Source organism: Aedes albopictus, chromosome 2 (assembly GCF_035046485.1).
Source record: "Aedes albopictus strain Foshan chromosome 2, AalbF5, whole genome shotgun sequence".
Lineage (NCBI taxonomy): Eukaryota > Metazoa > Arthropoda > Insecta > Diptera > Culicidae > Aedes > Aedes albopictus.
This window is the reverse complement of record NC_085137.1, coordinates 50240486-50259134: the sequence shown is the minus strand read 5'-3', so window position 1 is coordinate 50259134 and position 18649 is coordinate 50240486.

Below are 18649 nucleotides of genomic sequence, written 5' to 3'. Positions count from 1 at the left end.
ACATGGTTTGTTATGATCATGTTATAATTTTGTTATAATTTCCTAGTCGGGATGCTATTATCATTACACATTACAGACAACTGGTTAAGAAACCGTATGCCGTTTTCTTCTTTCCACCGAGTTCAATAACTCTGACGATCAATTCAGTTTCCGGAGACTTAAGATTCAATCAATGCCCTACTATGTAATGGGATACGAAGTGCGACATCAACTCAAATCTAATTTACAACTTCCCTGTGAGAATGACTTCCTGCACTGCTTGGGTGAAACTTTCCAGACTACAGACATACAGTGAAACTGCAGTCAATGTGAGGCTCCAAAAGTGGTGGAAGATGGAAGTCACTAAAGCACTTCGATGATAACGGCTGCCATTATGGTGGAGACTGAAAAGAAACTTTTTGGTTTAATTAAGCCGCAGTTGGATTCGTGTTCTCGGAAGACGGAAGAATACAATGTGAAAGATTTTGAGGTAATGTTTAGGGTATACATATTTCGTTAGTGTGTATGCAGTTTTTAAGATCCAAAATACGATGAAAGACATTCATTGCTAGGAAGGAGAAGAAACACTTTCGATAAAAGTCTAATTTGTAAAGTCCACTATTGATCTGGTAATGTCTTCGTAAAACAGTAGAACGTCGTCATTCAATCAGTCTTGTCCATGTCTTGCCATCTTCCTTTCTCTGCTATCGTTGCATCCAGAACACTTACCTGTACCGAAACGGTAGCCTAAGACTTTTAACGGTCTCAGTCTGTTCCATGACAACGACCCAGCTTCCGTGATGGTATGGTGCATAAAAATTTAATACCCGTGTGGTTGTTTTTTTCCTTGTTTTGGGTTCTCGTTGGCTACATTATAAACAAAACACGTCGCTGCTGCCAAGGCAGTCATCAGAAGTGGTGGCAAAAGGTGCTAACTCGGCAGACAGGTCGAGACGGAACCCACAAAAGGTAATACCTTCTCGTATGGGTACAATTTACGATGCTTATGGGATTTTGGTTCATCATGCTGTGGTGGTGTCTGGACACAGGAAACGGATGTAAACCAGCTGAATACCGACGAAAGGTAAAGGTGTTCCGGAATGGAATATGCTCTTTGTCTACCTCTTGGAGGCTAGACCAGACTGCAGTAAGCAAAAGAGTAAAGTAGTATGATTTATTCAGTGGACTAGCTTGTATCGTTGTCTACCGCTTCTAAGTGTGATTATCAATTGGTTTTTGTCTGGGTTTGCAAAAATTCAAGGTTTGTCAGAAAACACTTCAACTGTATAATTGGCTGACTCGAGTTTGTATCAGGCCTGGTAGCAAGTTTCTGTTATGTGTGATAGTCACTACTTAAATTTTAAATTTTTCTTACTACCAATTTGTTCCCTGACTAGAAAATTACATCAAGTTTGTGTCATATTGTGTTATGATGTTATGCTAATTTGGTATAACTTATTATGTAATAAACTAGATCAGTGTTGGTAAAATCACACTCAAAGCGCACTCATGAACCGCTCCTGCGTGAGCAAACTCGCACGCGATTCTGAATCATTTTCTCACGCGCGAGATTTTCATGCAAAATCTCGCTCTCACGAGTCAAGCGTCGAAATCTCGTTCGCTTGTAAAACGAATCCAAATCAATTTGAACGGCATTCAATGTTATTGTTCGCTAGATTGGCTGTTGTTCTATCATATAATAATCTTAAAAATTTCTATGTAAATAATAAGAACACCAAGAAATAAAGCAATGAGTGAAATAACGAGTCAACTCATGCATGATTTGTTCGGCGGTGAGTTTGGCGAGTCAAGAATCGCGCGTGAAACAACTCGACCATGAGATTTGAGAGTTTGAGTTTTTACCAACACTGAACTAGATGTAAGATAATGATTTTTATCTCTATTAGCGACATTTTTAGTCTTAGACTAGTCATCGGGGGCCCACGCTACTTCCCTTGCGAAGGAAAAACTCACATTTTATCGGGAGTGAGATTCGTTCTCAGGTTCTCGGTGTGGTAGTCACGTGCTTTAACCATCACATCAAGTCCGCTCCTGCATGACGTCAAAATAACTAAAATCATAACAAATAGTATACTGTAATCGAGAAAAAAAAATAATCAAATTATAACAAAAAAGATCCAAATTATAACAAAATGTGTTTTAAATCTTCAATATCACTAGTTTCTATAATAACACAGCGCAACATTTTTTGTCTCAAGAGCAAACTTATGTGTCTCCGAAGGATTTTGGGCCGCTGAATCCGAATCTGGACTCAGATTTGCTCTAACACGTCACAATTTTGAGCTATACCTCAATTTGTAGGGCAAAATATGCGATTTTGGGCTTTTTTGACTGCAAGCCATTAAGCAAGGCAATATTTTTTTAAGCAATCAAAAGGTTAATTGGTCAATTAACATCTAAATAAACGACTCATGCAAAATATTTCGTTTTACCAAATCGAATTTGATAGATTTAAGCATTTTATGTTAGCATGAAAACTTGCATGCAACTTTTGGAGGGTGACTTGTATGGGAAATATCGTACCTAACATAAATCGCTTAAAACTATCAAATTCGATTTGGTAAAACGAAATATTTTGCATGAGTCGTTAATTTAGATGTTAATTGACCAATTAACCTTTTGATTGCTTGAAAAAAAATATTTTCTTGCTTAATGGCGTGCAGTCAAAAAAGCTCAAAATCGCATATTTTGCTCTATAAATTGAGGTATAGCTCAAAATTGCGACGTATTAGAGCAAATCTGAGCCCGGATTCGGAATCAGCGGCCCAAAATCCTTCGGAGACACATAAGTTTGCTCTTCAGACAGACAAAAAGTTAATTTTTGTTACGCTGTGTAATTTGATACAAATTCGCAACAATGTTATCTGAATGCCAAACAAGCGAAACTAAAGTATGTAAAATGAGTATCAACATCTATATCAAAATGTGATAAAATTGTGTTGTAATATTTCATAAACCCCACAGATTCAAAACATAGTGAAAACACAATGAGCTATAGATATCATGGTTTGTTATAATTATGTTGAATTTTTGTTAGAGTTTTTCTATCGGGTTCAATAGCAGTGTTAGCAAACTCCATATTTGATCCATATTTTATTCTGAGAACTGATCCAGAAGTAATTGTGATGGTTCCAGTAGTTCCTCGCGAAGATCTTCCAACCAAAGGATTTTTGGGGAATGACTTCAGAAGTTATCTCCAGAATATTTTCACCGGTTTCATCGGTAATTATTCCAAAAGTTTCTCCAAAAACACTTTTGATTTCTCTGGACATTTTACCAATTTTTAAGAAATTTTTCAAAAAATTTCTCTGATTATTCGTTGAGAAGATTATTTGGGGATTCCTGTAGATATTCCGCCGAGATTCTTTCTGGAAGATGGAAGAGGTTGCCCCAAGCATTCTTCCAGGAGTATATCGGAGAGCTCTTCAAATCTCAGGTTGTTTGTCCAAGAGTTCCTTATTCAAACAAGTTCTAAACAGAACTTCTTGCTAACATCTTCCAAGGATTGCGTCGAGAATTATACCTTGATTTTCGCCAGCAATTCCTCCAGAAATTTCTCTAAGAATTACTTAAGACATTTTTCTAAGGATTCCTCCAGAAATATCTGTAAGGGTATTTCCAAAAATTCCACTCAAGGCACCTTACGCGAATTGCCAAGTTCTTCCAAGGCCTTACCCAGGGTTTTTAAAAAGACTCCTCCAGGAACTCCTACAAGGTTTCTTCAGGAATGCTTCCATAGAGTTCTCGGAGACCTCTTCCAAGCACTTATACAGGAATTGATTCGATGATTTCTACAATATTTGTGTCAAATATTTCTTCCAGGATTCTCCAAGGAAATCCACCAAGGATTTGCCTATGAATTTTTGTAAAAAATGCCTTTATAAATTCGAACTAATTTCCTTCTAGGAACTCTTCCAAAGGATCCTCCGAAAATTCCTTCAAGTTTTCCTCTTGGAATTCCTTCTTCTTTGTTGTGTGCTATTTTCAGATTTATCGAAGCACAGTTTATTGTTAGAAATTGATTCAGGTATTCCTCCCGAAATTTCTATTCCGATTAGTTCAGGAATTCTTTCGAAATTTATTCAAAGATTTTTTATCGGGTCTCATGAAAAAGGTGATGAGAACAATCCACAGCTTCCATGACACACTATGATACATAAAATGTACGCTGACTACCATTTGTAATCTTCTTCAGTGTCAGTTATCCAGAGTGGGTAATTTCAAAAGGCGCTGTCCATAAACTACGTAGACTTTTTTTCGGCCATCACAGACCCCCCCCCCTCCTCGTAGACTTTTGTTCATACAAAATTTTCGAAATTTGTATGGAGCGTAGACTTTGGCCAGACCCCCCATCCCCCTAATCCGAGCAGGAACGAATAACTGCCACATAACTGTTGCATACTAAAGTCAGGTATTGGTCGGTTCCCGAGCAGGAGAAAATAGCTGAAGAATAACTAACTCAGGTATGGAAAACCGAATACCTACAACCTGAATGAGGTATTAAGTAGCCCTGCATAAGAGGTAAAATACCTAAAATAATAACTGGTGTGTATTCTGTGCATAACGCGTGAATAATGACATCAGGTATGGCAATACCTACATAATAATCGGAGATTTTTCCATACAAATAGCGTTTTTCCCATAATTGAATAATACCTCAATCAGTCCTCAACACCAAATCAATAACTCGTTGAGGTATTGTATCAATATCTACAAAATACCAAAATAAGTTATTTTCAATACCTGGACAATTGACCTATAGGTTTGCTGTTGAGGACTGCTTCAGGTATTATTCTGTTATGGAAAAATCGCCGATTATTATTTATGTATTGCCATACCTGAGGCCATTATTCACGTGTTATGCCCAGAATATACACCAGTTATTATTTTAGGTATTTTACCTCTTATGCAGGGCTTCTTAATACCTCATTCAGGTTGTAGGTATTCGGTTTTCCATACCTGAGTTTGGTATTTCTCTGCTATTTTCTCCTGCTCGGGAAGAGTCTACGTAGTTTATGAACAGCCTAAATTTAAAAGTGTGGCTCCGTGGTCGTGCGGCTAGTGTCACTAAGTTCTTAGTCGCATCGTGCTGAGGAGCGCGAGTTCGATTCCCACCGCAGCTGTCAGGAAAAGTTAAAAAAAAAAGACAAACTCACCGTCTTCGGCCAGAGGCCGCACGGACTAAACATTACTATCAAAAGACAACGGACAACACATATAACATCCAGTGGCCCAGTGGAGAATTTTTCGTTTGACGAAAAGTTTTCCCGGACTGGAGCGAGAATTGAACTCTCACTCCGAAGCTTTCGAAACACCTAAACGACTGACGCTGCTAACCGGTCGGCTGTGCCACTAGGCGTTGCATGCTAGTCCGTTGTTCTTGTCCTGTGTCTTTGAACAGAACAAATCTTTTGATTCTTCTGAAATTCTTCTAAATCGATTGCGGGAATGGAGTCCAATCACCTTCAGCATAATTTTGTCGAATAGTAGCATGTTTACTGCTTTGGTTAAATGAGCCCAGACTGCACCCGGATGCAGTGCGCGCAGAATCATCAAAGATTAACACAAAGCGCAGAAGATTAGATTAGACTCCGAACCATTCATTGCATCAGACTGATTCACGTATTTCAGCGAACGATTCAGTGGGTGGGTTGCTCTATTTTTAGATTCACCCAATTTCCAAGCAATCACCCGCCCCGCGCTGATCTCACCGACCGATGACCGAGTGACTGCTTCAACAATTGTCAATCGTAATTGATTAGTCGTTTGCTCACAATTCGGTGCAGAAAACGAGATTACTAAGCCGGGGGGACAATCCCCCCGATTGAATGACCTATTAGCCCGGCTATTGACACGACGGTGACGGACGTAACATCGGTTCACATAACTAGCTAGCTAGTGATCTTCTCTTTTTTGTGGTCCATTTTGGATGCGCAGAACGGGAAAAACGGCTCTGCAAACGGTTGAAATTAATACTCCATGAAGGGCCACGTGGGGCACGTCGGCTTTTTGTTCCGCGGGTGGGCATTGTAACCAGCCAGTAGTTGCGACGTTGGCGAAAGCCCCTAGTTAGCATAGTCTCTGTTCGAAAGCATGGATGGGTAGCTGTAGGGTGCGGGAACAATAGCCAAAAGTGGAACGATTTGTGGTTACTCGGCATTTTTTTTTTTTCGCGGTTGAGCTTGGAATTGCATGGGGAGTCTCATCAATAATGGTACAACTTTTACAGTTTCGTGCCCATTATGGACGAGAGCTGGTATGTTGATTGATCCGAGCGAGGGATTGACGCATTTCGGAGATGGATGGCGGTTAATCACTTTCAATGAAGCTGATATTTCGTAATGATGCTGTATGACTACAGCCCTAGTTCCGGACGTGAAGAACAACTTGTCACATAACACTTTCAGTGTTGGATAACAGTCAAAGATGCTATGTATCATTTAAGGGAAAATATTCTCTTGCGTATGAAAAGCGACGAATGATTAATGAAAAATTGCCAAATGCCAAATGTTTCAATGTTCCATAGGTTTAAACCAGAAAAAAAAGATGTCATTAGGATCCATGAAAAAAATCGAATGGTCCCTTCTTTTCGAAAAAAATAGCAATAAGATTTTCCAGGATATCATAAACTGCTCCATGAAATGGCTGAAAGGATCTATAGAATAATCCATAAGAGGTGGGAAACGATCTTTAAAAAATAGGAAATGACTCATAGAAAATAGGTAATTGATCCATAAAATGTAAAAAAAGTTTAGTCCCAAAATTATAAAACTTCTGAAGTAGATCCCCTTAGTATTTTTGAAGTGAATATCAGATAATCACACAATTTTTCAGCATACTGTCTAAGTTGTCTAAAAGATCCATACTTGGTACATGATGAACAATTAACTTCAGAATTATGAATAAATGTACCAAATGGCGGATAACGTGCCTTAAGAATCGGCCTTCTGATCAACTCAATGAAGAGTAAAAAAAAAGATGGCGTCTTCAACAACACAGTCCAAATGCATTAGAGCCGTGTGTCGAACTGGTATTTAATAAAAAAAATACCACAATAGATGTTACTGGTTTTTCCACGGATTCATCCTGGTATTCCCAAAAGGATTTCGCTAAAGATTATTTTAGGATTCCATCCAGAATTATTTCGTGAACTCTTACCGGGATTCCTTCTTGGATTTTTCCCGAGATTCTTTAAGAAATTTCTTCCGGCATTTTTCCCGGGATTCCTTCAGCAATTCCTCCCGGGAATCCTTCAGGGAGTTTTCGAGGTTTTTTTTCCGGAACACCTCCAAAGATTCCTCCAAAGATTCCTCCCAGGATTTATTGATTGTTTCCTGAAGATTCCTTGAAGAAATTTCTCCAAAATTGGGCTTTATGGCCGTGCGGTTAGGGGCGTCAGTCATGTGGCCGTTTCGCAAGCCTCGGAGTGCGGGTTCGATTCCCGCTCCAGTCGGTGAAAACTTTTCGTCAAGCGATTAATTCTCTACTAGACCACTGGGTGTTTCGAGTGTTGTCCGTTGTCTTGTGTTTGTAATCGTTCAGTCTGCGCAACCTCTGTATGAAGACGGTGTAGCGTCAATCAAAAAAAAAAAAAAAGAAAAAAAATCTTCCATAGTTCTTTCTATCCCAGATTCCTCCTGGGATTTTTCGTAATTGTCCTCCCGGAGATTTTCCAGGATTCTTTTAGAGGCTCCATCCAAGATTCTTACAGAGATTACTCCAGGTTCTTTCAGGGATTTCTTCCTATATGCCTTCAGAGATTTCTGCCAGGAATTCTACATGGATTTTTCTAGTGATTCGTCCAGGATTTTCTCTGGGATTTTTTCCGCCGACGGACCTTCCTCAGGGCCTAAAAATTGTTTAAATTTATTGACACAAAATACATAATCTACAACATCGAACAAACAAATTTACTACTCACTCGATACACAAATCAACAAATTAAAAATTACACTAAAAATTTAAAATTGTCGGATTTGTCGAATTGTCGAGTTTTTCCAAAAATTCAGCGATTCATTCAAGAATTCTTTCAGGAATTCAACTAGAATTTGTATCCGAAATTCATCCTAAATGATCTCTTCATGAACTGTTTTAGGAATTTGATCAGAGATTCATTTAAGAAATGCTTCCGGGGTTCCTTTAGGAATTTGCAAAAAATCATTCTTGAATTCATTCAAAAGTTTCTTCGTGGATTCCACTAGCTAGAAGTTCCTTCATTCTTTATCTTTCTCTATGAGATTTTTTAAAGTGAGGTTAGTTAATCTCGGGATCTTTATTTCCCAGCCAAAGAAAGGACCCAAGTTTTTAGAGTTTTTCGGGAGTAGGATTTGATACCAGGCCCCCGGCGTGATACATAGGTGCTCTAACCATTCCACCAGAACTGCTTCTGATGTTCCTTCCGAGATTCTTTAGGAATTCTTTCTGGGATTCCTCCAAGATTTGCGGATAATCTTCGATTTCATTCAAGAATTCATCTAGAAATTCCTCCAGGAATTTCTATAGGGGTTTCTCTGTGAATTTCTTCATGGATTCATTCAGGAGTTCCCTCACGAATTTCTCTAAAGTCAGGGCTGGAGCTCATTCAAGGAGTCCTCTATTTCTTCAGTACTTCGCCAGGAATTTCTTCAAAGATTCCGCCAAGATTTTTTTCAGGAGTTATCTTCAGAAGCTCCATCAGGAGTTTCTCCTAGAGGATTCCTCTAGAAGTTGCTCCAGGAATTTCTTCAGGGATTTGTCAGGTAACTTTCTGAGGGTTTTCTCCAGGAATTTTTTTATGGTTTCGTCCAGAAATTGCTTTTGATATTCCACAAGGATTCTTCATGAATTATTCCAGCAATTACTTCAAGAATTCGTCAAGAAATATCTCAAGGAATTTCTTCAGGGATTCTTCTAAGATTTCCTTCAGGGGTTCATCCAAGATTCCTCTAGGAGTACCTTCAGCGTTTTCTCTAGGAGTTCCTTACGAGTTTCCTCCTGATGTTCTTTCAGAGATACTTCCAGGAGTTCTTAAAGTGATTTCTCCAGGAGCTCCCTCAGATATTCCTATAGGAGATTCTTACGAGATTCCTCTTGGAATTGTGTGATTCATATAGGAGTTCACTCAGGGAGTTCTATCAGACGTTCATATAGGAGTTTTTTTTTCAAGTATTTTTCCCGGAGATCATTTAGGGACGGTGATGGATGATCGTGTCAGAGTGTTGGAACCGACTTCCGGTTGAAATTTGATGAGATCAGTCCAGGAGGAGCAACACTAGCTTTGCCAAGTCGGAAAACCTAAAAAAAAAGTCGAAAAAGACGGAAATACCGGGTAAAATCCGCAAAACTTTTGCGGGTTTTAGCGACTTTTTTGGCTTATTTGAGGTTTTCGGCTTGGCAAAACTGGATCAGTCTGATTTTCGTTATTTATTATATATTTTTCTTAAATATATTTTATAACTAAATTTAGAATGCATTTGCGAGGGATAGGTTGTAATTTTTGTTTCATTTCATGGTGCGAGTAATGGCGCTTAAGCCTAAGCATAAGGGCCAGGACACGAACCAAATACCTGTGTTCCATCCCAGAAAGCGAAGGACCAAGGGGTGGCATTTACTTTTTTAGCATCGTCATCTCCATCGATTTTCACGTATTTTACTTTCTAAAAAGCTGAGCGGTTGTTACGAGATGTCCCCACTCAATGGCTTTATTGTAAAACCAATAACGCTGCACAGTAGGCCTGGCCGCTTTAATGCTTGTAATGCACCTCCGATGCACTGTAAGCATTAATAATGACAAGAAAAATGATAGAATTGGTCGATTCTAGCATTGTCCAGGATTCTTTCAATGAATGGCTGTGTATGTATATACTAGACCAGACTAGACAAAAAATTATAAAACTTCTGAAGTGGATTGAAACATACAAATATTTAAGAACATCTATTATCGGAATTTTGCTTAGGTAAGTTATAGGTTTTTTATTCTTTGTTGGGTGTTAAATTCAGTGCGATAGCCTATAATTTTAGCTAAATTGAAATAATCGTTCACCAATTCAAATCAGTAATTCAGATGCAAGCTTAATCTAGTTAGGTGTTCCTTTTTTATTTTCTCGTTAGTCTAGTAGAATCATACTTTTGTCTAAAACATGTTCCTTAAACTTATCCTTGATACTGCACTACTTTTCAATACTAATACTGTCCAGTACATAAAAAAAGTTCAACGACGTCATTTTCATCATCGTATTTTGACGTTTGCTAATAAATAGTGCAAACCATAACAAAAAATACGACATCCTCCGCTCGCTAGCTGGAGTAGCTGTAGCACAATTTGAAATTAAATAATAGTATCCGCACCGCTCCGATAGAAGCAAGACGATAAACCAATTTATAAGCTAACAACCGTCAGCTTCCGTGTCGTGGTGTTAGACAGACGACTGACTATCTATATTTTGGATCGCTGAGGAATAGGGGAGAAACGACTAGTATAGTTATGGCAGCAACGTGGGTTTAGATGGGGCCGATGATGAGCGTTAGGAGAAAGATAATTATGGTTTGCAGTATGTAGTTTGATGTAGAGCTCGCTTTGCTAGCGAAGAAAGTTCAGCGGTTTAACTTTATCAGTTAAATATGTTAACTTTCAACAGCTTTGTTTTTGGGTCACATAGCCAAATTTTCAATTGTCATTATAGTTATATGGTTATCGTTTACCGTGACTCACTAAAAATATGCTATAACTATTTTTTACTAAAAAATGTATTCGATATTTTTTTTTGAGTGCTCCTCTAACACTTCATCATTTTCCTTATCGCGTCTATTACCTCATTGCAATCGAATTTTCAAGCTCATGAAATTCAATTTACCTTCACTTTCTTATCGGACTTTCGGATCAAACGAACAATCCGCACACTATTTTCTACTTAAACATGCACATTGCACATCGATCGGAAGAAAAAAGAAAAACCTAAAGAGGACGCCGCAGAGAGCTCACCAAGTTTTGGCTTCCGCTAATACGATTTATTTTTCGCACCATAACCGATTTTCCCAATTTTTAAAGCTTACGTTACATAACGGAATTGCATCCTAGCAAGTACATATTGCGAAAATTCCTCACTAAATGTGCATCGAAAATCGTCCGCTGACCGTCCATTCAACCGTATTTCTTCATTATCGATTGCATCGTTTCCTATCTCGCTTCATGCTTCTGTCCGTGGTCGAAACCGACCGACTGCAAGGTCTCACACCAAGTCAACGATGACGCCCAATACCAGCGAAGATAGAATTAACTCCTCCCGCACACGATACGATGTGTCCGACGAAATGGCACACTGTATTTTTGATTGGATATGACTGGAATTCGACTGACCGACCGGGTGTTGGTGGAAGATGATAACATCGAACGAACCGCAATCGCAATTATTACGTTTCATTTAATGACAAATTTATGACGTTAATGCCGGAGGGGTAGTGGAAATAAAAATCCGTATATGATGTCCTCTTTTCTGTTTTCAGCAGATACATACCTTGTTGCAATGTATGAACACTTTAATTTAAGTGGTAAAATGATGTTAAACCTTCTGGTGTTTGCCAGATTTTTTTAGCTAGAACGATTGCTATCTTTTTTCAACAGCGTTCGTTATAAAAATCCTTAAAACACATGAAATAAACCAGAGGTTCTTAAACATTTCCAGCTTAGATTGTAATATATAGTTTTGCAATCCATCAACAGCACTTATTTTCATAACATAAGTCATTTTAGAAAAGTTTGATTGAATTTTCAAATAATTGCATTAAACACTTTCAGTGTTTATGCCAAAAATAATCAGGGATATGATAAGCTTGCGTTATTTACATAAGACTTTAATTTACAGTGTCCTTTTTGATTTAAAAAATGTTCAAGCAATCTATTTCTGTGAACTCTGTCTTATGAATTTGAGATAAGTTGAAAAGCTCCTATTACATTTTTTTTTATCATTTTTGCTTCATGTAATACTACAGAAAATAACATATCCAATGGATTATTTAACACATTTTTGAATTAAAGAAAACTTATACCACCTAAATCTATTTATAAGCTACCTGAGAACCACTGGAACGTCCCTAACACTATCTGAAACCCCCTCGGAACACCCTAGAATACCCTTGAAATGCTCCTTGAATTTCCAGGAAACCTTTGGAACATTCCTGACACCCTAGGAACCTTAGAACACCCTTGGAATGGCCATAAAACCCCTTAGAACTTCCTGAAACGCCCCTTAACTGCCTGACACCTCCTGCAAACCACTTCAAAAAACGCTCTTGGAAGGAAGCACGACAGTAGACAACGGACTAGCATGCAACGCGGTGACGCTAACCGCACGGGCACGAAGTCACACTGCACGCAAGGAATACCTCTGAAACCACCTGAACGCCCCTGACGCCCCTGGAATACTCATGGACATTTCTCAAAAAGATATTTTAGAAAATCTGGCAAAGGTTGCTTTAGAAATTCATCCATGTTTTTTTTCCAGAAATTCTTTAGTGATAGATTTTTTTTGGGAAAAAGAAGGATATCTTTAGAAATTCCTCCTCCATGGATTCCTGTTAGAAATTCACCGGATATTTCTTCAGAAATTCCCAAAACGTATCCTTCAGGAAATCTTCCAGAGAATTAAAAAGAAAACTGCCAGGAATGCTCTCGGAGATTTTTATGAGAATTCATTCATGAATTCTGCCAGGAATTACTTCAGTAAATTCATGGTTTCTTTTTTAAAATTTCTCCAATGTTTTCTAGAGATTACACTAGAAATTAATTTAAGAAGAATTCCTTAATAAAATATTGCTTGGATTCCTTCTGAAATTGTTCCATAGATTCCTTTTGAAATTGTTTCATGGATTCCTTTCAGAAAGTCTTGCACAAATTCATTCTGAAAACTATTTTAGAACATCTATCATAGATTTCTTCGGAATTTGCTCTAGAATTTACTTCAGATGATCCCCCAGAAATTTCTCCAAGAACTCTGGAAAAGCTTCCATGTGTTTCCTGAGAAATTGCTCCACAAATTCTTTCAAAATTCCGTACGATTTTTTTCAGAAATCATCCATGGATTCCTTCAAAAATGCTTTCAGCGATTCCTTCAGAAAATCAAAAGTTTAGAATTGCTCCAGGAATTTCTCTATGTATTTCCACAGACTTTTTCTGAATTTCTTCCACAGTTTCTTTCACAAATTCTTCCAAAGATTTTTTTTTTCAAATTTCCCTGAAGATTAGTTCCAAATTTTTTTATGCGATTTCTAAAAAATACCTATGTGTCAAAGGATTCCAGTAAAAAATCTTCTATGGATTGCTTCCAAAATTGTTCCATGGATTCTTTCAGAAAGTTTTGTTTTAAGAAATTCCCTCAAGCTATTGTCAAGAAATTATTCCAAGAATTCTTTTTTTGTGGATTTCCATGGCTGCCTTCCAAAATTCCACCAGAGATTAATTTAGATATTCTTATAGAGATTCGTTCAGAAAACTCTTCAGTTGTTTTTCCAGGGAATCCCTCAGATTTTTCTACAGAGAATCCTTCAGAATCTTCCAGAGATTCCTGCAGGAGTTCATATAGAGATTTCTTCAGTGTTCCCTCAGAAATTTTTCCGGCATATTCTTTGAGGATATCTCCATGGACTCTTCAAGGAATTTATTCAGAAATGTTTCCTTGGAATTTCTACAAGATTTCTTTTACAAGTATTTTAAAAGTTTGTTTTTTTTTCTAGAGGTCTTCACAGAAGCTTATCTAAGTGTTTTTCCACATATGTATTGCTTCTGGATTTTCTTCAACAATATTTCTACAGGTTGCTTCAGGAATGCTTTCTGAAAATCCTTCAAGAGATTTATTAAGGGATTTCTCCAGATTTTTTTCTACTAAATAAACTTTCTTTAGAATTTTCCAAGGTTTGTAGTTTCTCTAGGTATTTCTACAGAATGTTTCTCAAAAATTCCTGCTGTGAATTCTCCAAGAATTTTGCACGGATTACGTCAACACATTTCTTCAAAAAATCATTAAGAGATTCTTAATTCTTTCTGGTATTCCGTCAGGGATTTATTTCCAAAAAATATTTTAAGAAAATTCTTCCAAATTTAAGGGATTTCTTTTCAGAAATTTCAATAAAGGGTTTCTTCAAAAGTTCTTCAATGATTTTTTTTATATAAAATTCAATTGAAAATTCATTTGGTTATACTTGAAGAAACTCCTTATGGAAGGTGTTAATTGCTAGAAAAAAAGTAAATAAAAACTTCAGAAGGAGCTCTGAAAGTAATTCTCGGAGGAACTCCTGGAGATACCTCTAGAGGACTTCATAGAAAAAAATTTTATACCACTTATGAAAGAATTTATTACAAAAAAATCTCTCAAGAAAAAAATCCCGAAAGAGAAGCTTCTGAAGCAGATCCTGCAAAAAAAAAAGAAAACCTGACGCATTTTTTTAGACAACTTCTGATCGAATTTCTGTTCGCTCGAGAAATTTCTGAAGCATAACCAGAAAAAAAAACATAGAGGCAAGTGTGGAACTCTACGCAAACCCTGGAGGAATTTCTAAATAAATGCTTGAGAACCCCTCAGTACACATCCCTGAAGAAACTTATGGAGAAATCTCAACAATAATTCCTAAAATTGCATCTTTTGAGAATTTTCTAGAAGAAATTTCTTCAGAAATTACTATAAGAGTTTCTGAAGGAATCCCAAAGAAAAATTCCTGTAGGATATGGACACCTGGAGCAATCTTGGGGAATTTTTCCTGAAATCATTCAAAGCTATATCGATAAAAATAATACAGGTATACCTCGATTGAGTGGACCCTCGATTTTATGTACATTTCACCTCGATTTTATCTATATTTTTAATATTAAATCAGCTTAAAATTTGCAGTTCGCATCATGATGGTTTATAATGGCGAAGTTTTCAGCCATTTTACACGCTGAGCACTTCAGTATTTGGGGTGATTTTCTGGCCATATTTTTTTCACAAATCCATAAGAAATGAACACATTTTTGGCCGATGCATGCAAACTGCCTATTCGCCAGACTTTTCCTCAAAGTTTTCTAACAAACTTGTTTCAAGACTTCCTCACCGAGAATTGTAAAATATTCCTGATATATTTGGTATGTGCTTAATGCTATCTTAGCTTGCACTCAGCTGATTAAATTCTAAAATTCGTTGCAAATTCCATAAAAAAGGTCATTGTAATGCTCCGGCAGATTACTGACAAGATGTGTGTAAATTATTTCCAGTTCTGTCATAGTAAAATCAGTGCAAGTTTGTCAAGGTTCCCCGATTTCTGCGCCCCTTTGCTAGTACATTTGCATGGATGAATTCCTGGGAGAATCTCTGAAGCAACTGCTGGAACAATTTCTAAAAGTTGTCGGAATGGAACAACTTTTGAAGAAATCCTTGCTGAAATTTTTGAAGTAATTCTAAGAATATAGAAACAGTCTTCAAAGATATTTCCGAAAGTATCGCTGAAGAAATTTCAAAAGGATTATTAAGTATTGCTGAAAAGATTTTAGAAGGATTTAAAAATCTGAAATAAATTCTAAATAAATTTCTGAAGGAATTTCTGAAAAGAATAGGAATATTTTAGGAATCCATAGATGAAATTTTTGAAGAAATTCTAGGAGAAATGGCTGTATTGGATATCCCTGGTGGAATACCTAACGAACCCTCTTGAGATATTTTTGGAAATCTACTAATAAAAATCCTAAACATTTTTTTTGGATTCCCAGAGGAATTTATAGAGAAACTCTTAGAGGTATGCTTGGAGGATTTTTTGAGAAAATACATAGAGGAATACTCGGCGTGAATTTTTGCAGCAATATCTGCAATAGGCTTTTCGGTAAGAATTCTTATAGAAATCTCTTAAAGAATCTGTAGAAAATTTTCTGAAGAAATCCACGGAGGGTTTTCTAAGAATTTCTTATGAAATCCTTAGAGCATTTTTTGAGAAAGAAATGTCTTGAAGGAATTAATAAAGGAATGCTAAGATATCATAAAAATTTCTGAAGGCGTCGCTGAATGTTTTCTTGAAAAAATCTCTGGAGAAATTTCTGAATATGTGTCTAAATAAATTTGTAAACAAATCTTTTAAAAATATTTTTGGATGAATCCATGGATTTTTTTTTTAAGAATCCGTGAGGGAATTTTTGGCCGAAAACTCTGACAAATTTGCAAAAGAAATTATTAGTGGGATTTTTTAGAAAGTTTTCAGATGAAACTTTTGGTAGATTTTCTAAAGAAATCTCCAATAGATTCTCCAAACGAAGGCCTAGAAAAATATTTGAATCAATATCCATAGAAACTTCTGAAGTAATCCTTTTACGTATTTCTCAAACAATTTCAACATGAGTCTTTTTGTAGTTTTCACTTACTTTTCACTTACTTTTATAAAAAAGGGCGACAGATACGTATACGTGGTGTTCAGGGTATGCTGATCACATGTCTTCGGCCAATTCACAGATTTTACACGTAACTTTTTCCACAGGCAGGGTTCATGGATAAATGAGAAAAAAAAATGAAAAAAGTTCATGGTCAACTATTTTCCCGGAAAACTCAGGTGGAAAATTCTTGTTTTCTCCTGACACTACTTACTTTGAAAAATCATAACTCAAGAACGAAGCATCGTAGAAACAAAGTTTTTTTTTTAAATGAAAGCAGATTTTCTCAGAAGTCAAAAAATATGAACTGGACCAAGTTTCCCACAAAATTGTCCACAGTTGAGAAAATTCGTAAAAAAATCCGGAAAAACTATGCTAGAACTCGTGGAAAATTTAAAAAAAAAAATTTTTTTGAGCAGGTTAATTTATAAGCTTTATTCGCTGAATTTTTTGGAATGCACTTTTCATTCGTTTTTGAGTTATGGCCAACAAAATTAAAAATGCCCAAATGTGCCATATATGCCTTTTTTTGAAAAATCATAACTCAAGAACGAAGCATCGTAGAAACAAAGTTTGTTAATGAAAATGTTAGCAAATTTTCTTCAAAAAAATATGAAGTGAAAAAAGTTTTCCACCAAATTTTCTACCATTGAGAAAGTTCAGAAAGAAAAGCCGGAAAAACTATGCCCGAATTCGTGAAAAATTTACAAAAAATTTTTTTGAGGAGGTGATTTCATAAGCTTTGATTGCAGAAATTTTTAGAATGCACTTTTTTTTCGTGCGTGAGTTATGGCCAATTTTGTGAAAAATGACCATGTATGCCTATACTGTATGGTCAGTTTTCAAAAAATTGGCCGTAACTCAGGAACGAAAATAAAAGTGCATTCAAAAAATTCAGCAATCAAAGCTTATGAAATCACCTTCTCAAAAAATTTTTTTTCGAAAATTTTCCGCGAGTTCGGACACAGTTTTTCTTTATGAATTTTCTCAACGGTGGGAAATTTTGTGGAAAACTTTTTTCACTTCATATTATTTTTTGGATTTCTGTGAAAATTTGCTTTCATTTTCATTAACAAACTTTGTTTCTGCGATGCTTCGTTCTTAAGTTATGATTAAAAAAAAAAACTTATTTGGCACATTTGGACATTTTTCAACAAAATTGGCCATATCTGAAAAACGAAAAAAAAGTGCATTCCAAAAATTTCAGCGAATATAGCTTACACGGAGAAACTGAAAAACTCAAAATTAGGTACTTTTAAACTCAATTTTGAGTTCTTTTTCATCTCCCTTTTCATGCGCTCTTTCTGTTGTTGTCAGAGAGTGAAGAGAGAAACACCCCAACTTTTGCAGTTCCGTGCGTCAAGCCAACACTGAGTTTATAGCACAGTACTCAAATTTGAGTGAATACAACCTAGTCAAAATTTCGGTTGGGTGGAAAAAACTTAAAATTAGGTATTTTTTTCACATGGAAGCAAGCGGGAACAACCCAACAAAAACATCGATTCCATCTACTCAAAATTGGCTTGACGTACGCAACCCCGAAGTTGGGTGGAAAGAACTCACTTTTGGGTAGTTTCGTCTCTCCGTGTATGAAACAAGCTTCTCAAAAATATTTTTTTGGAAATTTTCCACGAGTTCGGGCATAGCTATTCCGGCTTTTCTTTACAAATTTTCTCAACTATCTAAAATTTTGTGGAAAACTTTGTTCAGTTCATATTCTTTTTAAATTTCATTTCTTAAAAAAACTTTGTTTCTACGATGCTTCGTTCTTGAGTTATGATTTTTCGAAGTAAGTAGTATCAGGGGAAAACAAAGAATTTCCACCTGAGTTTTCCGGGAAAATAGGTGACCCTGAATTTTTCTCATTTTTTCAGTTCATATATCTATGAGCTTTGCCTGTGCAAAAAGTTTCATGAAAATCTGAGACCCTTCGGCCCAATTTGTACGATAATAAAAACAATTCCCTAAAGTTACTTAAATTATTATATTGCAATTTTAAAAAACTAAACAGTTATTTTTCAACCTTTTGTGTTGGCATCTCCTACTCCTCTACAACATACCTAATCTTAATTAAACTTTTCAATATGATCAAGAATCCCTAAAGGGAATCGGTCTTTTCTTTTTAAGGTTCGTCTTAAACTTGTGAAGGTTATTGTTGCTGTTAATGTTACGTTTCTTCCATTATTAGAAGAGAAAATCATATGAGCAATCAATAAGTCATATCCACTAAACAAATCAGTATTAGAAACGTTTACCTACCTTATCTAACCTTTGCACCACATCAAGAAC